This window comes from Neofelis nebulosa, chromosome 2 (genome assembly GCF_028018385.1).
Source record: "Neofelis nebulosa isolate mNeoNeb1 chromosome 2, mNeoNeb1.pri, whole genome shotgun sequence".
In the NCBI taxonomy this organism is placed as follows: domain Eukaryota; kingdom Metazoa; phylum Chordata; class Mammalia; order Carnivora; family Felidae; genus Neofelis; species Neofelis nebulosa.
In genome coordinates this window covers 168,436,296-168,460,128 of record NC_080783.1, presented here as the reverse complement: position 1 = coordinate 168,460,128, position 23,833 = coordinate 168,436,296, and the positions used below count along the sequence as shown (strand labels likewise).

At 41.0% G+C, this 23,833-nt stretch overlaps 1 protein-coding gene and 1 long non-coding RNA gene across 6 annotated transcripts in view; one reads left to right on the top strand and one right to left on the bottom strand.

The window, feature by feature from the left end:
• Nucleotides 1–23,833, top strand: part of AK4 (adenylate kinase 4) — a 74,523-nt gene that overhangs the window by 8,653 nt on the left and 42,037 nt on the right. Inside the window, exon 2 of one of the 5 annotated variants that reach the window (XM_058717117.1) lies at nt 1,563–1,650. The exons of the other annotated variants lie outside the window; for them this stretch is intronic. The gene's annotated coding sequence lies outside the window, so the exon portion shown is untranslated. The remainder of the gene's footprint in view (nt 1–1,562; nt 1,651–23,833) is intronic. 5 annotated transcript variants of the gene reach the window in all.
• LOC131504610 (uncharacterized) lies at nt 1,407–22,799 on the bottom strand. Its single transcript, XR_009258077.1, has 2 exons — nt 22,499–22,799; nt 1,407–1,673 (listed from the first exon to the last, which is right to left on the bottom strand). It is a non-coding gene; the product is annotated as an uncharacterized LOC131504610 (long non-coding RNA).

Sequence of the window (23,833 nt, the reverse complement as noted above, 5' to 3'; positions counted from 1 at the left end):
CACAAAGCATGCTTGACTAGGACTTGAATGTCCTAGTAACTATGTCTTTCAGCAAATATGTAAGTGCCAAGCAGTGTTGGCTTGTGGGATACAAAGAAGTGAGACAAAGTCTATTTCCTGAAGGAGGTTGAGGCAGGTAAACAAGGATAAGGTAATAGAGGCTGAAAGATGTACATGTGTAGGTCCTGTGGGATACGGGGTAGTATGGCCAACCTAGCATTGAGAAGGTGGTGAGATTACGGAAGCGTTTCTAGAGATGATTGCTGAGCTAAGTTTTGACGGATGAGTCCAGCTGCCAGGTGAGGAGATGGGATGGTTGTTGCCACCATATAACTGGAACTCCTTTCAGAGCTCGTGTATGGTCCACAAGAGATCATTGCTCTTGTGGCTTGATCACACCTGTGTGTTACCATTTTGGCCTTTATTCATCTCTTATTATGCTATTAAAGGAAAAGGTTGCTGTACCTGCTACATATCACTTTTTCCAGTTTTCATTACTTGGTGCTTATCTTTAAGATACACACAAATATATTAGCATCATAATTTATGAAGCTTTTACACTTCTGCTCCAAACTTCCTAGAACTCAAGTGATGGCACCTGATCATGAAACTCATAAGTTGGGTACCAGACTATTAGCTACAAATCTACCCATTATAGAGGACATATTGAATTGCCTATTTCTTTTAAAATCTACCAAGTAAATTGTTAAATGGTATTAGGCTACTCTGCTCTTAAGCAATCTGTGTAATGCATGTTGTAAGAAGATTTAAGGACTAGGAAATTGTTTTTCTTGTAAACTTTTAGACAGTATTCTTTTACACAGTGGGTCAGATAGCTCAGCTCTTTTAGCAAACTAGATTGTTTTTTAAAGCATGAGCAGGTAGTAGAGGCTTTGCATTACTCTGTGCCCCCCCCCCCCCCCCCCACACACACCTTAATGTTTAGTTCTCAAGTTCACCTTTAAGACATGGTCCAAAAGGTCTCATTGGTACAGTTTCATGAAGTACAATTAGATGGCTGATGTTATATTTTAACAGTCCCATGTCCAAGTTCCAAGAGTTCTTGGTACTAGTTAAATGACAGACCTGGCAGCAAGCATCTCTTATTTAGCCAGAGAGGCTGATGATATTGAAATAATGTACAGTCACTCCTGCTCATCAAATTCCCAACAAGCTAGAAATCAATTGTTTTCTGTTCTTCAGCACTTTGTTATTGACCTACGACCTGTGACTTTGGCACTTTATATTCCTGTCACTTGGTCATCATAACTAACATTTGCACTGGTCGAGCATGTGCTAGGCCCTGCACTGGCTAATGGATGTGTTTTATTCTCTAGTCTACACACAGATCTACAGAGCAGTTGTTACTACATCCTTTTGCAAATGAAGAAATGGGCTCAGAGAGGTCGGATTACTTGCTTTAGGTCAAATAGCTAGTAAGGTAGAGAAGCTAGTAGTCAAACTTGGGACTCCATAGGTAGGGTTAAACTTGCCATTATGTCATGCTGCCATCCAGGTACTCCAGTACATAGTGAAATATCCACTTCATGTCTTACAAACAGGACACGGAACAATGGATGGCCAGGGCATCATTGCAGCTCAGCTCTCCACAAGTACACTGAGGTCAGCAGGTTCCAGGGTAGTCTAGAGGTATGTGTTTTGTTGTTCTGTTCCTGAAACATTTAAAACAAAAATCTAAGGAAACGCTGACTTCCTCCTCCCTCCCCAAAAAAAGAACCCCAAAAGGTCTAAAATAGAAACTTTATGCAACTGTGAGGAGGTAGAAATTACTGTTCATTGTAATGGTAAGACTTCTGGAATAATACCTGAGCCTGATGTTTCGTTAGTCATTTGGCAGATGTTTCTATGCCTACATTAGGTATGAGGAGGCATGCAGAAGAACCCTTGAGGCACTCACCATTTCGGGTTCAAGTTCTAGGTTTCGCATTATGTTCCCATGAGTCATGGTGGGATGTGTGTGGGTGAAGTGTTGTGAGGTCATGGACAAGGTGGGGAGGGCATTGTTCAGGTGCACCTTTCTCCTGGAATGCCTTTCACACTTAATCTCTCAAAGTCTATTTTCAGTCTCACCGCTTCTGTGAAGTTTTCCACAGCTGTTGCAGCTACATATCATTTTTTCTCTGAAATTCCTCTTATACCCATCTGTATCTATAATATGGCATTCATTATCATCTCCCTGTAAGGTGATCTGTTTTGTAACATCAGTTATATAGTCTCTAACCATCTCAACAGTAAATTCAGTAGTGTCAGTTTAGTTCAACAAATGTTTTGATTGCCTGTTATGGCAGGAGGGGAGATGGGCTATAAACAAGGGAAAAATAGTCAAGGTAACCTTGTATACCTTATGCCTTAAGCCTTGTATGCTATATAATATTCCCCCCAAAATATGATAGTACAGTGATGGAGAGTGCCTGGGAAGGCCACTTTAGACTGTGGGTTGGAGAAGGCCTCTCTGAGATGATGTTTAAGCTGAGCCCTGAGTGAGGGTAAGAGCCAGGTGTGTGAAGATTTGGGGGCAGAGGAAGGGCATGTGGAGAAACCCTAGAGTAGGAGTGAGTTTTTCCTGGAGGAGAGGAGGCAAATGTTTCTGGAGCACTGTGAGTAAGAAGGAGATGGTAGAAGGGGAGGCTGCAAAGGTTGGCATAGGGCTTTGAGGCATGATCAGGAGTTTGGGCTTCCATGTAACTGGATGAAGAGTGACTGGGGTTTTGTTGTTATTGTCATTATTTTTTATGTATAACACCTTTACTGAGATATCTACAATAGCACTTATCCTTACATAGCATATAAAACCAGTGGTTCCAGTGGTTTTTAGTATATTTATAGCATCATGCAACCATCACATCACTACTGCCTAATCTGAGAACATTTTCATTACCCCAGAAAGAAACTGCACTCATAAGTAGTCATTCCCCATTTCCCCTCCGTCCAGCCCCTGGCAATCACTGATCTACTTTCTGTTGGTATGGATTTGCCTACTCTGAATATGTCAGGTAAATGGACTCATACAAGATACTACTTTTTGTCTTTGGCTTCTTTCAGTAAGCATGTTTTCAAATCAAAGTTCAACTATGTTGTAGTTATGTATCACTACTTCAATCCTTTTTATTGCCAGGTAATATTTATTGTATGGATATACCACATTTTGTTTATTCATTCATTAGTTGATGGACACTTGGGTTGTTTCCTGCTATTAACATTGATATACAGATTTTTTTTTTTTTTTTTTTCCCCAACGTTTTTTCTTTATTTTTGGGACAGAGAGAGACAGAGCATGAACGGGGGAGGGGCAGAGAGAGAGGGAGACGCAGAATCGGAAACAGGCTCCAGGCTCCGAGCCGTCAGCCCAGAGCCTGACGCGGGGCTCGAACTCACGGACCGCGAGATCGTGACCTGGCTGAAGTCGGACGCTTAACCGACTGCGCCACCCAGGCGCCCCGATATACAGATTTTTATGTGAATATATGTTGTCATCTCTCTTGTCATGTATATACCTAGGAGTGGAGTTGCTGAATCATATGGTAACACTATGTTTAACATCTTGGGGTGCCTGGCTGGCTCAGGCAACTAAGCAGTCAACCTTGGCTCAGGTCATGAGCTTGCAGTTTACGAGTTCGAGCCCCGCATCGGGCTCTGTGCTGACAGCTCAGAGGCTGGAACCTGCTTTGGATTCTGTGTGTCCCTCTCTCTCTTCCCCTCTCCTTGTGTGCACGCACTCTCTCTTTCTCTCTCTCTCTCTCAAAAAAAAACATTAAAAAAGTTTTTCAAAAATCTTGAGGAACTGCCACCTGTTTTCCAAAGCAGCTCAACCATTTTATGTTCCCACCAACAATGAATGAAGGTGGCGATGTCTTCATACTCTTGTCATACTTGTTATTGTATGTCTTTTTTGATTTTCACACCCTAATGAGCATGAGGTGGTATCTCATTGTGATTTTGATTTACATTTCTCTAAGCACTAATGATAATTGAACATCTTTTCATGTGCTATTGACCATTTGTACATCTTCTTTGGTGAATGTCTATCCTGTCCATTTTTTAGATGGCCTCCTATGTTCCTTCTGTGTTGAGTTCTTTATATATTCTGGATACAAGTCCCTTTTTATTTTTTTTATTAAAAAATTTTTTTTTACGTTTATTTATTATTTTGAGTATTATTCTGTCAGCACAGAGCCTGGCACGGGGCTCGAACCCACAAACTGTGAGATCATGACCTGAGCCAAAGTCGGACACAACCAACTGAGCCATCCTGGCACCACACGAGTCCCTTTTTAGATATATGACTTGCATATATTTTCTTCCATTCTGTGGGTTGCCTTCTTACCTTTCTTGATGTTGTCCTTAGAAGTGCAAAGTTTTAAAATTTGATGAAGTCCAGTTTATCTGTTTTTTTCTTTTGTAGCTTGAGGTTTTTGGTGTCATTGCCTAATCCAAGGTAAAGCCCTTGTTTTTAAATATGGTACTGACAATCTGATTCATATTCTATTCTGCTTGAAGAAATACACTATTTTTGTTTGTTTTATTTTATTTTAATTTTTAGTTTTTTTGAGAAAGAGCAAGAGAGAGTGCATGCAAGAGGTGTAGAGGGGTAGGGGGAGAGAGATTGAGTATATTAAGCAGGCTCCACACTCAGCACACAGCCTATTGCAGGGCTCCATCCCACAAACTTGGGATCATGACCTGAGCCTGGAATCATGACCTGAGTCGAAACCAAGAGAAACCAGGAGAAGCTCAACTGAGCCACCCAGGCACCCCCATTCACATTTTAAATAGATCACTCTGGCTATTTGTAAACTAGATTGGAAGGTTCTGGAATGAAAGTAGGGAGAACAGTTAAGATGTTAAAATGTCAACAAATGGATAGACTTCAAATATCAGTAACTACTTGTTAAATTTGGCGTATTCCAGTAGCATCCTGTTAATAGGAATCAAAAATGGTCTCCACCTTTAAGGAGTTGACAAGGTAAAACATACACCCAATTAGTTGTTTATTAAGGCAGATTATACTGAGTGCTATTAAAAAAAATGAATGAGGGGCACCTGGGGTGGGCTTAGTTGGTTAAGTGTCTGACTTCAGCTCAGGTCATGATCTCACAGTTTGTGAGTTTGAGCCCCACATCGGGTTCTCTGCTGTCAGCACAGACCTCTGTCCCCCTCTCTTTCTGCCCCTCCTCTGCTTGCACTCTTTCTCTCAAAAAATAAACATAAACATTAAAAAAAACCATAAAAGAATGACAAATTTTTTATAAGAACACTGAAGGGGTGCCTGTGTGGCTCAGTTGTTTAAGTGTCCGGCTCTGGATTTCGGCTCTGGCCATGATGTCCTGGTTTGTGAGATCGAGCCACCCCAGGTTGGGCTCTGTGTAAAGAACACTAAAGTCATTTGTATAAACTTATAGAGTTCTTTTTTTTTTTTTTTTAATTTTTTTTTTCAACGTTTTTTATTTATTTTTGGGACAGAGAGAGACAGAGCATGAACGGGGGAGGGGCAGAGAGAGAGGGAGACACAGAATTGGAAACAGGCTCCAGGCTCTGAGCCATCAGCTCAGAGCCTGACGCGGGGCTCGAACTCACGGACCGCGAGATCGTGACCTGGCTGAAGTCGGACGCTTAACCGACTGCTCCACCCAGGCACCCCATAGAGTTCTTTTTGTATTTCCAGTGTCTGACATACCGTCAGACAGTGCTTAATAGTTGTTTGATCTATTTCTGGATGAAAAAGTCCATGAAAGCTGTGGGAGAGATGGTGTTAGAACTGAGCCTTGTAGGATGGGTAAGGTACTGGCAGGTAGAAAAATCGGAGCAGGGTGTTTTTGATGGAGGGATCATATATGAGAGGAGGTGATTACATTTAAGGATATTTTGATTGAAACCTAGAGGTGGAACAATTACAGGCATGAAAGTTAGAATTGTCCTTTGGGGCTTTCATGTAATTCCACATTGAGTTTATAAATAGGAAGGTGGTTCGGAATCAATTCCTTCCTCAGATTCCTTTAGAGGTATGATGGCTGTTTTTCATAGCAAAGTAGGAGTGGATTGTAGGGGAGAGAAAGCGGAGCACAGCTAAGGTGGTGTCACAAACAGTTTAGATCAGGTATAAGGTAAAAGTAATGAAAACGGGAATTTGGGAGAAGCTGCAATACCTAATATGACTCTGTGCATGGGAATGGCAGCGCCAAATGCAACTCTTTAAAGGGATGAGTTTCAGTGATTGTGGGGGAAAGTGGACCTAGTTAAAAGGAAGATAGTCCAGGGTTGATGATAATGACAAGTTTAACATACCTGCAGGAAGTTCCAGGTGCAAGTTTCTAGTGGTTTTGGCATGGCGAATGATAGGCACCGGCAGTTGGCTCTGTGGCCTAGAGGAAATAAGGTTGGGCTTTGGAGTCATACCTCTGTCATACCTCTGTCTAAACTTCTTATGGGCTTAGTTAACTTTGGGGAGAGTTAATTAACTTGATTTCCTCAGTTGTAAGAACCCCACCTCACAGGGCTGTTTGGGAGGGTCAGATGGGGTCATCTGCGTAAAATGCCTGACAAGTAGGAGGGTTCTCTCTGTGATTTCTTCCCTCTTCCCTGGAGTAGTAATACTTTGATTTCATTTAAAATCTTCTGCAGTAAATGTGGTGCTTTGAATGGAATCACTGGCATAATCTAGTGGGATTTAGGCAGTATATAGGTGTGTGTGTGTGTGTGTGTGTGTGTGTGTGTGTGTGTGCGTGCGCGCGCGCACCACTCAGCTGCTCAGCAGAGGCTACAAGCATTCATTGTTTTTAAACTATTAATTGTGCTGACCTAATTTTTAAAACTGTCTTGTTTCCATTCTAGTCCAAACAAAAATACTTCCACTAAATTTCTTTGTGTGCCTCTTTTGGAAGACTCCTTTGGGAAGACCCAAAATTGCTTTTTAGAAATTTTGTCATCATTAAGGTGGACATTTTTCTAACTTTACCTGTATGTCCGATTGGATAGATTTTCTCAAGGTCTTTTAATGTATTGGGCTGCTGATGTATCTGACTTGACTTTGGCTTTGCTTTGTTTTCCTAAATTCTGACTTAACTGCTTCTGTATTTTTTCCTTCTGCATGACCTCTGTAGATCTTGGTACGAATAGCTAATGTCATTTGCAGGAGAACTATAAAATATTGATTGCATATATGAGTTCAGCTTCCTAATTTTCTTAAATGGTAACTATAAATACTGTCTCAGGACACAGTTTATTTTTTCTATAAGGGAGATTGATTTTTAACTTGTATTACTTCAGTGGCTTAGTTTTAAAAAAATCAAGAATCTAGTTTGGAATACAAAGAAAGAGCAAGACCTCCTTCCCATTGAGCTCATAGTTTTGTTTTAGTTTTCTAGGGTTTTTGGTAACTAAACACTATGCACAACAATGAATGTGTTAAGTTTAATTATTTGTTCCTTTTCTTAATGCCTTAGAATTGGAAGGAATTTGAGTTCTTCTGTCCAAGTGGCCATTCTGTGCTGGGTCCCTTCTCTAGGAGCTGACAGCCAACTCCCCCACTGGAGAAGGGCTTTTTCATTGTTGGATGGGCCTAATTGTTGGAAGACTTTTTTCTTTATACTGAGATGAAAGCCAGTCCTTGAAACCATCATCCATAAGCTGTCATCCACTTGTCCAACTTGAGTCTTTTGGTGTCACACAAATTAAATCCACTAACTCTGCAGATAATTGAAAATAGTTGCTAGGCACCACTTCCCGGACCTAAGTTGTCTCCCCCCCCCCCTCCCCCCCCCCCCCCCCCCCCCCCCCCCCGGCCTCCCATCCAGAAGAATAGCTCTGGTTACTTCAACCATTCTTTCCAAGATAACTTTTCTAAATTCTTTTCAGCCTGATTTCATTATGACCCTTTTAAACTCTGATGGCTACCTTCAACAAACAACTGACTAAAATGGTGGGATCATTGTAGCTGTAGTGGCTTTACTTTTAAATCTACTCTCTTTCTAAGTTTTGTTTTGTTTTGTTTTAAGTTTATTTATTTTTGAGAGAGAGGGAGAGAGGAAGAACAGGGGAGGGGCAGAAGATCCGAAGGGAGCTCTGTGCAGATAGCAGAGAGCCTGATGAGGGGCTTGAACACACGAACTGTGAGATCATGACCTGAACCAAAGTCCGACACTCAACCAACTGAGCCACCAGGCACCCCTCTGCTCTCTTTCAAATGAACACATTATTTGGGAGTATTTCTGAACATTGTCCTGCAGTGCACACTGTGGCTCAGTTAGCTTTGAAAAGCCGACAGTATTTGAGGGTATCTCAGAACCTAAGCACAGACACCTGCTACTCTAGGCTACTCAGATCTGTAGCCCTGTCCTTTGAGTGAGGGGTCAGATACTCTGTCTCTCCCTTGGTTCATTCTGAGCATTGAGATGGCTTAAAGTATTAGGGACAAGTTAGAAAAATTTGGGAGTTTGGTGGAATTACCACTTAGCCTAAATATTGGAGGACATTGATCAGTGATGAATAGATCATGACTAAATTTGCCCAGATTGTCATTAATTATAGTTTATTTGGATAGTTTCTACATACTGTTATATCCTAAAATCTAGGACTGTATGATTTTATGCTGAATGCCTTTGTGATACAAAACTCTAAGAGGTGGTATGTTTGTCTTTAAGAATTTGGGCTCAGGGCACCTGGGTGGCTCAGTCGGTTAAGCATCCAACTTCAGCTCAGGTCATGATTACATGGCTCATGAGTTTGAGCCCCGCATCGGGCTGCTTCGGATTCTGTGTCTCCCCCTCTCTCTGCCCCTCCCCCTCTCATGGTCTGTCTCTCTCCCCTTGAAAAATAAACAAACATTTTAAAAAATTTAAAAAAAAAAAAAAGAAAAAGAGTGTGGGCTCCGAACTACATAGCTGGGTTTGGAATCTGACTTGGTGACCCTTACTCTACAATCTTGGGCAAAGTAACTAACTTTTTTGTGTTTATTCATTTATAAATGAGAGTAATGGTGAGACTACCTCACTAGATTTCCTCGTGAGTATTAAGTTAATGTGTGTTGGCAGGGCTGAGGCTGTGGTAGGGTGAGGTGAGTAAAGCACTGTCCTGGAGTGAAAAATTTAAGGGGTGCCCATTAAACTCAATAAATCAGTGGTAGTGCAATAGAATGAACAAAATACAAGAATTTAAAATAAAAACCAGACCTGACAGATTGAGAAAGAATTGTTATGGATGGGAGTGAGTTGTTTAAATGCAGGGTTGGATTGCTTTTCATCATAGATTTTTTTTGCACTAATTTTGGTATTTTGAAATATTGCATTAAAATATCTTAATGACTAGAATTTGGTTTTTTGTTGCCGTCTTCAATTTTTTTTTGCCCAAGGTGAGTGCCTCACCCAGCTGATCCTAGTTGTAGGCCAGTGTGTTGGTGTTTGTTGTTAGTAGTTGATTGCAGTGTTAGTTTTGTTAAGGAAATACATTTAAGATTCTTGCGGAAGGATTTTTTCCCCCCCAGCTTATATGTTTCTGTTAGGTTGTCTCAGAACACCAGTCAAAATCTATCTTGTCAAGGTTAGTTTTAGATTTGAATGTCATGTTACAAACACTGCTGGAGCTCAAACCCTGGAGAATAAAAAATGCATGCACTTAGCTTATGTCTAGAGGAATCTAGCCAAACCAAACAGCACTGAAACATTGCATTTCCTTAATGGCCAGGATTGTGAAAGACAGCCACAGATGGTTGGCTGAGCCATAGCTGGAACTACTGTTAGTCGGCGTGAGATGTTCTAAGTGGCAGAAGCCGGGAACCCAATGCGGGTGGGTAGTGGTGTTTCTAGAAGTGAAATTAAGATGATAGAATCTTTCCGTAATTCTGGTTCTGATCCAGTTTGCCTTTAGCTATATAGACCTGATTATAAACATGTTTTGGAAAACTGTTTCATCGTTACTGGCCAGTGAAAGGCAAAAAAAGTTGTAGGATTGATTTTTAAAGCGTGTTGTTCTTAACAGTTGAAGTGTTACACAAGGCAAGGCAGCTGTCGGTTAGGACATCATTCCTCTTAAAGTGCCTACTTGCTTGCTTTTTTTCTTTCTTTTTTCCTTCCTTCCATCTTTTTTCTTTTTGATACAGATTCATCCAGTGTTGCTTTCTACACAAAGGAGAAGTAATTGCTCTTAAAATGTCGTATAAACTGGATGTTGATATTTTGCGTAAAATATGTGGAGTTAAGTAAACGAATAATCACGATAGCAGTTATTGTTTGCTTTGATTAGGTTTAAATTTACCCGAAGAAGACTTTATCATTTTGTTCTGAGATTGCAAAGAGATAGAATCCAATTAAATACTTGAGAAGTGCAGTGACTTGAAAACATCACCTTATTTTGCTGGTTGCTGCCAGACATTGCTGCCTTGCTGTGGCGAGGTGGCTCTGTTGTTTTGAGTTTGGTCATTTTTAGAGACTCCAGATACCTTCTGGCTTTATAGTTAAAAAAAAAAAAATTGGAAAAAAAATTTTTTTTAATTTTATTTTTATTTTAGACAGAGAGAGAGGAGTGCGAGTCGGGGAAATGGGCAGCGGGAGAGAGAGTGAGAATCCCAAGGAAGCTCCAGACTCAGCACCGAGCCCGACACAGGGCTCCATCTCATGACCCTGGGATCATGACATGAGCCAGAATCAAGAGTCGGACACTCAACCGACTGAGCCAGCCAGGCGCCCCAAGAGGTGGAAAATTCTTGTCTCAAAAAAGTGTATGTCACCTCTGTACCAATTTTTGGAGAACAGCTGTGGCAGCTGCTTTGTTTTCCTCCTTTAATTTGGCAGGTGGAGAAAGCATGGAAATTTCAAAGTGAGTTCTAAAATTAGAAAGTCTGGTGGAGCATTCACTTTCATGTATACGGTGTTTGGAATAGCATTGTGTGGCAGAAGAAGATGTAGAGACTTGAGACTTAGGGGTTGAAATCGAGCAGCCAGTGCATTGCTGGCAACATATGAGGCAAACATCTTCAGATATCTAGGAACTCATATTTGGAATAGAGGCAACTATGGGAGTCAGTCGTCTTACCTGGAAAGTGATCCTTGGTTTAATGGGCAGAGTTTAATATTTCCTATTGGGCAATTTACTGATGATGCAGGCTGGCTGGGCCTGAGGGTCCTTGGCTTCGTGCAGGATAGAAATCAAATGAGAAGAAGTGAGAGCAGAGTTTATTGAAGATATAGAGAGAGCAGATACAGATAGAGCATGTGGGAGCCTCTGAAAGGAAAGGAGAGAGACTGTCGTCTCGCTTGAGGTTTGGGTCTTTATTGAGGACGGTGGTTTGGTGGATGTGCCCTCTCAGGCACCGAGCTAGGTGTCCTGCATGATTCTTATGCCCTGGAGCCCTAGGTCTTGGGGTCAGGATGTTTGCAGTCAGTGGTCTTGGAAAACCTTCATGACATCCCTGTCTGCCCAGTCACTCCTTAGATGTTACCTATTGTGCTAGAAGACTCCAAAGAAATCATTAAGTCCTTTAGGGAGAACATACATTTTCAGTACCATAAGCCATGTGTAGGGTGGGGTACAGGTCCTAGCAAGAACAGAAGCAGGAAAATGAGCCCCAAAATCCCAGGTTTTTGTTTTTGTTTGTCTTTTCACAAGGTCCCTTCAGTTTCTCTGTCTCATTACCAGCTCATATTTAGATTGGTTAGACTTAAATTAGGTGAAGACTTCTAGAGTCCTAAGATGAAAATGCAATGTTTTTTTCTCTTCGTCTTCACTTTCTTTTCTGCTTCTAGGCCAACTTGCACTGAGTTTTAAAGAGACTTGTGAACCACAAATCCTGGTGGTTGGTGTTGAGTCATGATGTGTGGCGTGGGAGTGACCGCAGTGCATGGGACAGGCGTTCTCTCCCTGTGAGGGTGATTAGTAACACTGGGTAATAGTCTGTGGTCGTGGGCTGGTCCTCCATCATTTTCTATTGAATCAGAAGGACCTGGGCCCTCACCACCTGCTTCGTGGGCACACAGCTCTTTACTCCACCGCTTATGGTACTGGCCACTGTCCCTAATTACCTCCTTCTCAGATTTCTTGCTTCTCTAGGATTCTTCACTTCTGCTTTTCAGTCTTGTAAGGGCCTCCCTTTTCAGCATTCTTTTCATCCCATATTGGACACTACCCAGATTTTCCTCTCCCAAAGGAGAGGTGGTCCTATTGAAGTTTTGGCATGATGATTAGAGTCTGCCACAAGCAGCATCTTGATGTGGCATGTTAGACACCACTGTGCCCAAACCTGTCAGCCATTCTTCACACGCTTCATTAGCTCCACCTGCCCATACCCTAGTTTAGAGTTAATTTGTTACCTTCTTGTTCTTTTCCTTTCTGGAGAATTTGCTCTTTTTCTGTCTGCCCAGCTTTCAGTCCTCTAATACCTGTTACTTGCTTATCTAGAATAGTTTACCTCTTTACCATCTACTCCCAAAATAAATCACAGTCCCACCTTTGTTGAGCTAAAAAGTCGTTAAATTGCTTTCCCTGAACAAAGGACCTGGAACAAAGCATAGACAGATGCTTTAAAGCTTCAGTATGTGTGTGTGTGTGTGTGTGTGTGTGTGTGTGTGTGTGTGTGTAATCTGATTTAATTTTTACATAAAGTTGCTTATTTCCCCTCTAGTAGCTCTAAGAAAGAGAGTAGTGTTATTTGGGGACAGACCCCAAAGAGTCAGGGTTCATTATTTTTTCTTGCTACATTTTATTTTGCTTTTCTTTCCTCCTTTTTCTTTTTTTAAAATTTATTTATTTATTTTTGAAAGAGAGAGAGAGCAAGGGAGGGGCAGGGAGACAGAGAGACAGCATCTTAAGCAGGCCCAATGGGGGGCTCCATCTCTCCACCCTGAGATCATGACCTCAGCCAATGCTTAAGTGACTGAGCCACCCAGGCACTCCGTTTTTTCCTTTTTTAAAAACCCCATCTTTATTTATTTGCTTATTCAACTTAAAAACTATTGAAGGAATCCTTTGCTCCCTGAAGCTCAGTTTAAGTCACTCAGCTGAACAAGACCTGCCCTTGCGGTGTTCTCATTCAGAAGGGGAGGGCAGATGGTTGAACAAAGGATTCAAGGGTGGGAGGTATTGGAGGGAGAGACAAATTGTTTAAGGAAGTGGTAGCAGGCTCTGGAGCTGGGGGTAGAAAGCCCCGCACTGATCTGACCTGTGATGTGTGCAGATTCTCAGATCCCCCTTCAATGGGAAGCCAGCCTGCAAGCTGCTGAATCACTTCGTATCTCCAGTTATTCAACTACAAACCAAGAATAATAATGGTACTGCCTCCTAGTGTTGTAGGAATTAAATGAGATAATGAATATATGAGATTAGAATAAAATTTGGTCCATTATTTAATTTTTTTTTAATGTGACCTGTAATAGTGTTGACATAAAATTTGAGGCCCAAGATGGAACCTGTCCTGTCTGGTGTGCCACGTCAGCAAAATGAAACTTAGGTAACCTTTGTGCCCCTACAGATGCTCCACTTGACCAGAAAAGCAGTGTTTCCAGTCAGCTAATCCCCAAAGGTGATGCCAGCTCTGGGGCATCTCTTCCCAAAGATGGTTGATTCTGGGCCCCACCCAATCAGATACTTTTTGTTTTTTCTTGTGCTTTATCCTACAAAACCTTCCTACCTTCCACCTCTTTTTGTAGTTCTCTGAAAGGAGACTGTCCATGTGCTATTAACCTAAATTGTCTTCTTTAATCAGTAGGAATTAGCTTAAGCTTACAACTGAGTATATACATACAAATACATAAAACCGACACACATCCTAAATTTTATAATATTCTCCCTTTTTTGTGTACAAAATGCTTTTGTACACAAAATACTTTTTCAGTTTCAAAAAAAATTAGTGATCTTGACAGCAGTTGGACAACCACTGGTCTAGCACTTAATAAGTGTTTAACGAGTGATGCTTCTGGTATTTTTTTCCTATTACATTCTTTAGTTTAATTAGTTACCTGTTTTATTCAAATTGGATAGCTAACATACAGTGTAATATTAGTTTCAAGGGTACAATATAGTCATTCAACACCTAACATGCAACATCACAACATGCTCATCACAAATGCCTTCCTTAATCCCCACCACCCATTTAACCTGTCCCCGCCCCCACCCACCTCCCCTCTGGTAACCAGCTTTGTTCTCTATTGTTAAAGTCTGTTTCTTGGTTGGTCTTCCCCCCCCCCCCCTTTGCTTGTTCTGTTTCTTAAATGCCACATAGGAGTGAAATCATATGGTATTTGTCTTTCTCTGACTGACTTATTTCACTTAGCATAATACTCTCTAGCCCCATCCATGTTGTTACAAATGGCAAGATTTCATTCTTTTTTATGGCTGAATAATATTCTGTTGTATATGTACACCACATATTCTTTATTCATCAGTTGATGGACGTTTGGACTGTTTCCATAATTTGGCTATTGTAGATATGCTGCTATAAGCATCGGGGTGCATGTGTCCCCTTATTAAAAAAAATTTAATTAGAGAGAGCGCGAGAAGGAGAGAGTGGCAAAGGGAAAGAGAGAGAGAATCCCAAGAAGGCTCCATGCTCAGTGCAGAGCTCGATGTGGGGCTTGATCCCATGACACTGGGATCATGACCTGAGCCAAAATCAAGAGTCGCTCAACAGACTGAGCCACTGAAGCACCCATCCCTCTGAATTAGTTTTTTTTGTATTCTTTGGGTATATACCTAGTGGTACAATTGCTAGATGGAAGGGTAGTTCTATTTTTATCTTTTTGAGGAAGCTCCATACTGTTTTCCACAGTAGCTGTACCAGTTTGCATTCCCACTAACACTGCAATATACTATTATTAACTATAATGAGTAATCTGTACATTTTATCACCATTACTTATGTATTTTATAACTGAAAGTTTGTACCTTTTGACCACCTTCACCCATTTTGCTCACCCTCACCCTGCATTCCTCCCTGCCTCTGCTCTGGCAGCTGCCAATCTTTTTTTTGTACCTATGATCTTGTTTTGTTGTTGTTGTTGTTGTTGTTGTTGTTGTTGTTGTTTGTTTTAGATTGGATATGTAAGTGTGATTGAATGGTATTTGTCTTTCTCTGTTTACATCTGACTTATTTCGCTTATCAGGATGCCCTCAGGGTCCATCCATGTTGTCACACATGGGAGGATTTTATTCTTTTTTTTATGGCTGAATAATATTCCAGTATGTGTGTGTGTGTGTGTGTGTGTGTGTGTATACATATATACATATGTATGTGTATATACACACACATATATATACACACACACATATACATATATCTCATATTTTCTTTATCCATTCATCCATTGCTGGACACTTAGATGGTTTCCATATTTTGGCTATCACAGATAATGCTGCAGTGAACATGGGGGTGCAGATATCTTTTCAAGTTATGTTTTCATTTTCTTCAGATAAACACCCAGAAGTGAAATTGCTGGACCATATGGTAATTCTATTTTTAATTTGTTGAGGAACCTCCATACTGTTTTTTACAGTAGCTTCCCTCTGGCATTACTACTGCTCTTGTTCTTCCTGGGTGTTCAAGGATGATTGCATGTCACCCTACCTTATGACCCTCCTGGGAGCCCTGTCATAGAAGTGTTAGCATCAGTTTCCCTCCTCCTTGTCTTTGTAGGACTGTCTGCTGTCAGCCCATGGAGGCTGGTGAGCATGGCACATCTTTGGTGTTGCTGTAGTTCTCCACCAGAGCACTGCCAGGAAGCTGTGAGATGGAAGGGTGTGGAAAAGAGAGAGAGGGAGGGGGGGAGAGAGGAAAGAATCCCCCATGGGCAGCATAGCAGTGCACTCTGTTTGAACAGATGGCACTGGAGGAAACAGCAGCTTCCCTTATGTTGACCTGCAGCCAAGATCCTGCACAGAGAGGCAGCCAGCAAGGTGCCTGGTGCAGCCAGATCCACACCCTGGGCCTTTTGCAATGGGAAGGAATTCCTTTTTATGTTGCTTTAAAAGTGAAATTCCTCCCTGTCCTCTGAATGCACCTAGTAATTGAGTTGTGATAAGGTTACAAAGGAGGCAGAGAAAATCTAGAGAGTCATGAGATTTGAAAAGTATGATCCTGCTCAGGGCTGAAAGTGCCTGGTATGGTGGGTACCAAGGCAGACTTGAAGAACGTGAACTTGAGATGGTTAAACACTGTGAGTCTAAAACTCATCTATGATTTTGGCAAACCTTTCAGATTACTTGCCTTTTCCCATTTGTTCCCTTGCCCAACTTCTGTTCTTCCATCCCAATCTGCTTTTTTCTCCTCTGCTGCTTATATAAGCCAGCATGTGGTACCGTGCCAGATGTTCATGGTATGTTTATAAATGCATGTGTTCCTATTCTGGGCCAAAAACATTCTCCTGACATAGGACATCCAAAATTTTTTGGCTTATAAAATTCCAATATCTTTTTCTTTCACGATTTATTTAAATTCTTAAAATGAGGTTACTGCACTATTTTATTCTTTGAATCAGTATGGAGTGTCAAATAATAATTGATAAGCTGGTGTGGGCAGAAAGCTTAAGGATAAAGAATCTGCTGGATTTCCTTTGTGCTTAGATACTGGATCACCTTTTTTCTCAGCACTGTGAGCCCCTCCCCTACCCAAAGTCATGGCTTTTATCCATACATATTTTTAATCTTGGCTATTATAGAAACACATCCATTGGACCCAGGGTACAGAATTAGACTAAGTGAATGTACATATGCAGTCCGGCTGGAGAGAAAAGAGCAAATAGGCCAAAGCACTGGCCCTTATTCTCAGGATGTCTTGCAGACAAGGTGTGATGGAACACTAAGAGATGGCATAGGCCTGAGGTCTTGTCGGGATTCCACTTCTCATATCTCAAATGGGTGTAATGACCATGAAAGCAGGGAGATGCTCCTTAGTCTGTGAAGTCCATCTCCTCTGCTCACTTAGAATCTTGGTGATTGAAAGCACACTGGTGTGGTTGGACGCATACTGGGGAAGCTGATCCTTCAGCCCCAACACATACACAGAGCCAGGTAAAGGAAATTGAAATTCCACCTCCAAGATGGCAGAGCTAGAAGGGTCCAACAGCCTCATGTAGGTGAGGAAACTTGAGGCCATGATAAGTGAAGTACATTGATACGTTCAGTCCTGTGGGCAGTCCTTGGGAGCAGAACTCTTAACAGCCAAGGCTTCTGGTTTTCAGCCTAATACAATTTTCAGCCTGATACAGTTGCTTGTATCATATTGGCTCTTTGTCTCTTGATGGAGCCATTCCAGTGTGTTTAAAAGGGTATTGTCCCATGGTAAAAATGCAGATAGAAAGAATAAGTAAACTATATGATCTCGCTTATATGTGGAATATAAAAGCAAAACAAAACAACGCTGAGCTCATAGATACAGAGAATAAATTGGTGGTTGCCAGAGGTGGAGGGTGCGGAGGAGGTGTGAAATGGGCAAATGTAGGCCAAAGGTACAGACTTCCAGTTATAAAATAAGTCACAGAGACGTAATGTGCAACATGGCGACCATGGTTAGTAATGCTGTGTCACATATTTGAAAGTTACTAACAGAATAGATCTTAAAAGCTCTCATCACAAGAAAAAAACATTTGTAACTATGTATGGTGACGGAAGTTGACTAGATTTATTGTGGTAATCATTCTATAGTATTTACAGATATCCAGTTACTATGTTGGACCCCTGAAACTAATATGTTATATGTCAGTTTTACCTCCATGAAAAAAATCACATTACATATTTTTTCACTTTCAATCTCACAATTAGTGGTAAAGAGGTGCACATTTGTACTTTACATAAATTTGGGTTCAAATCTAGGTTAAAAGAAAAATCTTTTTACTATTAACCTTCTTTTGATCTAGGGAATGATTGATTATATAGATCATAGATTCAAATAATGTTAGCTACAATTTTCTGTGGTTAAAACACCAATACTAATTATCCCCATGATAAGCTAAATTTTGTACCTTAAGACTAAATGGCAAAGGACAAGCTTTGAAGATGGGTACTTCGTTCCAAGTCATTGTTCCTCAGGAGAGACCTGTGGTCAATGACTTGATGTCTTCGGGGTCTTAGTCTCATTATGTCCACAAGAACAAAGAACAAATAGGATGGAGGTCTTACTTCATAGTTTCAAAGTTTTGTATTATGTTATATAAAATGAAATAGAACTTCTTTAGCAATAGTTTACAATCCCTAATGTCTTGTGATTTATCAAAGAAACTCTTTTGGTAAAACTTACCTGTGTCACACAGACATCTCAAAAGGAGTTTCATCTCAAAAGGAGACATCAGGTTTTGGGTAGTCTAGCCTAGTATAGCTTCTCACTTGGGGTGACTTCCATGCACCTGCCTGTTAGTTTGAAAATCAGTTGTTTTCCTCATGTTAAACTTTCTGCTTCTTCTGTTTAGAGAATATTTTTAGTCTTAATCTTAGAAATCTATAAGAGTTGACTCATATACATTTTGTGGGTGTTTAAGAATGTCAGATAGCGTTAGGAGGAGCAAACATCCACTTGTTGGAACAGATCCTTTTTCATTAAGAGGTCAGGCTTGGGATCCAAGTGCAGTCTGTGGTAATGATCTTTCTGCACCAGCTTGAGTAGACTGAAGCAATAGGTGTGAGAACCATTGACAAAAGGGATGGAATGTCCATTTATGTAGCTAAATCAGATAACAGTGTTTTGCTTAATTTAGTGATTTATTTTACTCAGTTATTCAGTGCCAAAGAATTAGATGGTAAGATAACATTTAAAGGAAGCATTGCTGCACATAGTTTTTACTGTGTGATTGAGAAGGTTTTTCTGAGTCTTAATTGCCTAGAAGTCGTGACTGTGGTTAGTAGGATTGTTGTACAATACAGTCCACAGAAGATATGGCAGCGGTAGAGTGAGATGAAGGTTTACCAATAATCCGAAGGACCTTGGAGACGGGAAGATGGAGAGTTTAAAGATCATGATACTTTTTCATCTCAAGTGGTACCTATTGATGGTTAAAATAAGATAGTCTCTAGCCTCAAGGGCATTACAGTCTTGTATGGAGGATTTGTAAACAACCCCACTAAACAATAAGAGTGAAAGGTAGACACAATATGTTTGTGCAGACTGTGACCTGCATGGGGTGTGGAGCAGAGACATACAATGTGACTGGAGTCTTCTAGCCTTTAAGTGGCAGTGCCAGGATTTGAACCTAGGCAATCTGGCTCGAAAGTGTATACTCTTGGCCATTATATTAGGTTCAGACTTTTCCTTATAGTTACCAAAAGCAAGTGTCAGGGAGTAATTAAAAATCATGTCTTTTTGTTGTGAAGGAAAAGAAAGCCTGGCTGTGAGCAAGGCCAATTGAAGGGTGGATACCAGACATCTGAAATGAGTCATTTGATTTAGTGCCAAAATGCCTTACATTTAGGAATTTCTTCCGTGGTTTCTCTAAAGCCCTTTGATATCTTTTTTTTTTTTTTTTAAGTTTATTTATTTTGAGAGAGAGAGAGAGAGAAAGACAGCACAAGCAGAGGAGGGGCAGTGAGAGAGAGAGAGAGAGAGAGAGAGAGAGAGAGAATCCCATGCTGTTAGTGTAGAGCCTGACTCAGGGTTTGATCTCACAAACCACTAGATCATGACCTGAGCTGAAATCGGGGATCAGAGACTTAACCGACTGAGCCACCCAAGTGCCCCAGGACTTTCATATCTATTCACAAATTTTTTTTGTAAAGTTTATTTTCTTACTGAAAGAGATTTATCGAAGTGATATCAGTGATAAACAGTTTATGGAATGAAGATTTTCTTCATTTTGTAACTATTCTAGTGCCAAAATATTCTACCAAGTAGGGGAGATAAGGAACTTGTGGTTTGCAGAATCACAATACTATAGTTCATATCTGACCATGCCTTATATAGGGAGTGTGTGTGTGTGTGTGTGTGTGTGTGTGTGTGTGTGTGTGTTGGCATTCTCAGTGACAAAAGTTTTGGAGAAGGGATGATACTGGAGGCAGGCAATGGTTTCTACTGATTTTAGGTAGCATTATGAAGAAATCAAGCTCTTTTACAGGGGCCTTTCACTCAGCATGTTCTAGCTTGAACAATGAAAAGAACATTGAGTAGTTATCTGTTTCTGGTGATTAGCCAGGCATCTTGGGAATTTGCTGCTATGTGGACATTTGTCCTGCTCTGTCTTCTGTATCCAGTTTGTCCTCACTTTATAGGCAACCAGAACAAAATAGGGTATGTAGTGTGTATATGTTTCAAAGGATAACAGTTGTTTATCTACGACTCAACCTAAGGGATAGAACATTACCAGTACCATAGAAGCCTCCCATATGCCCTTTCTCCATTACTCACAACTGCTATCTTGCATCTTACAATTATTATTCTCTTGCTTTACCATGAAAATATAATATATAGTTTTTATTTATTTATTTTGGAGAGAGGGAGAGACAGAATCCCAAGCAGGCTAGGCACTGTCAGTGCAGAGCCCAGTGTGGGGCTCAAAATCATGAGCGGTGAGATCATGACTTGAGCTGAGACCAAGAATCAGGCACTCAATCGACTGAGCCACCCAGGCGTCCCATTTATCATATATTTTTGCCATATATGCATGTATCCCTCAGCAGTACTTTGAGGAATATGCAAGTTTAATTTTGTGAGTTTTAGACTTTTATAAAAATGGGCAGATTATTTGGGCAAGAAAACATAAAATTAAACCTTGTTTATTTTTCTTTCTGGTTGTGTCGGTAAAAGATAGGAGATCATTCTTAGAGCTTGATTTTGTTTTGAAATAGGCCAAGTTGTCAACTGTTTGATGCTTGGCCAAGCCATCAGAAGCATATGAGAGATTACTTCTGATGTTCCATTGTTTCCCTGACATGTAGGGAAATATGCTATAGCATGGCACAGAGTATAGTTGCTTAGTAAATACTTTTAAGTGAATGGCCGAATTATAATTGCAAGATCAGTGAACTTAGGACAACTTCCATGTAGTTGTTTTTGATATCTCTTTGCAACTGAACTCAATGTGGAAGTCCTAACTGGGAAAGATCTGTTCCAATGTAAATTCTTAAATTTCGAGTGCAGATAAGTAGCTGAAGTATTTGTACTCAGATCTGATTGTTATGTCATGAGTAGCTACCTCTGTTACAAAAGTTTAGTTAGCTCTGGTCCTCTAGGGAATGAATGGAGTTGGGAGGACCAATCAATTTTCAAGTGCATATATTGTTTAAAATCTTTATATATTTATTTTGTGAGAGAGCGCAAAGAGCCCAGCATGGGGTGGGGTTCAATGTCATGAACTGTAAAATCATGACCTGAGCTGAAATCCAAGAGTCAGATGCTTAAGTGACTGAGCCACCCAGGTGCCCCTCAAGTGCACATTGAATGTCTGTTTTGAAAAGGTGCTGCAGAAACAGTGGTTGGTGTACCAGACAGATTCCATACTGTATGGTGGTGCAGACTGGCATGAGAAATACAAACGTGATGAATGCTACAGAGCTGGAGGACAGGATGCCATGGAGTGTATAGAGGGGACCTAACCTCAGTTTGGGGAAGCTGAAGAGAGGAGAGACCTGGGGCTGGACGGTAGAGATGGGCTGGGGTGGAGCATGTGAGTGAAGGGCGAAAAGCTACCAGGCTGCTTGAGGGTAGGTGTGGGCCAGATCTTAGAGGGACTTAGAAGCCACTGAATGGGCAGTAGACAGAACCCTGCTGATGCGTTTTCAGTAGAGACTCAACATGATCAGAGGTACAAGTTGGTCCATTCTGGCTGCAGGGTGGAAAACAATGGCATGAGGTTGTGGGATGTGGGGGAAAATAGTGTTAGGAGGAAGCTACTGATTATTAAATCCTATCTTTTGATCAAAGCCTAGCCTTAAAGGGGAAATAAAATCAGTTTGAGATTTATACCAGAGGCAAAGTGACATTTAGAATTTCAGTAGCCTAATTATGAGCCCTCTCTTTGATGCTGTTTATTTTCCAAGGTTAAACTTGAGGTTAAATGCAGAGTCCTTTGGTTAAACTTCTTCCTTTCATCTGCACATGTGTCATGGATTGCTAAGAACAAAGTGCTCTATTTCAGAATAGTTCCTTTCCACCTCCCACTGTGGAAGCTTAAGGAGATTTTTCTCCAGTATTAAAAAAAAATTTTTAACGTTTATTCATTTTTGAGAGAGAGAGACAGAGAGACAGAGAGACAGAGAGACAGAGCACGAGTGGGGGAGGGGCAGAGAGCAAAGGAAACACAGAATCTGAAGCAGGCTCCAGGCATTGAGTTGTCAGCACAGAGCCCTACACGGGACTCAAACCCACAAACCACGAGATCATGACCTGAGCTGAAGTCAGATGTTTAACCGACTGAGCCACCTAGGGACCCCATCTCCAGTATTTATTACTATGGGAACCTGGTCAATCTCCTGGAGGTACTCTCATAATATTGTGCCCCCACCCCCACCAATGACTATGTCCCCTGGAGTTTTTGTCCATGCTTCTAGCAATTCCTCAATTACAATTTAGGATTTCCTACCTAGCACTGGTTCCTGAGGTGCTTTCCATTCGTGAGTCTCTGCTCAGGTAAGATGTGACTCCTTTATTTGCCTGTCTGTCCCTCTAATCTTGGGGGCAGTAGTTTGCCCCGTGTCCTCCCCTCTCTTATGGATCCAAGAGAGTTGTTTGTGGTTTGTTTTTCAGTCTATTCAACTTTTTCTTCCTCTAAGGACAAAGTGGTTGTTTCCAAGTCCTCACATGCACACTAGGGCATACATTGTTGTTGTTGTTGTTGTTATTTTTGAGAGTGCGAGCATGCATGCAAGTGGGAAAGGGGCAGAGAGAGAGAATCCCAAGCAGGCTGTGCACTGTCAGCGCAGAGCCTAGTGTGGGGCTTGAACTCACAAGCCTCGATTGTGACCTGACCTGAGCCAAAGTCAGAGGCTTAACCAACAGAGCCACCCAGGTGCCCTCAGGGCACATACTTATTAACAAGTAATTATTTGTTCATGAGTCTGTTCCACTTCTCTCCTAATTAATAAGCTCCTTGAGGTCATTCCTATATCTGTGTCTGTAGTGCCTTGCATGGTACCTGGCCTGTAGTAGATGCACAGAAAATTTTGGTTGGTAAGTGGTATGTTCCTGGAGACGAGAACCTTCACGTGTGGTTGTCCATGATTGGAGTCACCTGGGTGGACTTGGGGTAAAATGGGAGGCTTCTTACAGGATACTGGTGGGGTCATTGCATAGCTGATTAGAGGCCTGTGGCACCAAACACACTGGACATTGTTGTCCTGATGTTGGCACTTTCCAGGTTGGTCATTGAGATAAGAGGTAAGACAGATATTCAAATGAAATAAAAAGACCTCATTTGCTTTTGCTTAAAGTATTAATAGTAATTGAGGTTTGATCTTGTAAGTTGATTATCTTGAAGTTCTAATCCTTGCCTTTGTTAAAACAAATATTTTTGTCTCCATTGTTAAGAACTAAGGGAGTCTGGTTGGTTTTCTGCAACTCTGGACTGGTATTTCAGGGATAACGCCTTACTGGTCAAAGGTGAATGAGCTGGCATTTGGTTTGACCAAATTCATTTAGTGTGTGACCAATAACCTATTACTATTTCACAATATATTTATATGGAACTGTACTAGCAAGTAAGAGCCCGTATGACTTAATTGTAATAACTGTTATTTAGTTTTTCTGCCCGACAGAATGAAATTCTATAAAATTTGGCTGTTTAAAGTTTTCAATGGGTTAGCACCCAATTCCAGTGTTTAGTGTAGGTTCTAAGCTCTAAGCTCAAATATCAGGTTGGTACAGTCTGCCGCAGGGTAGATGCTTAATCAGTATCAGCTGAAAGAATATTTAGTGGGTT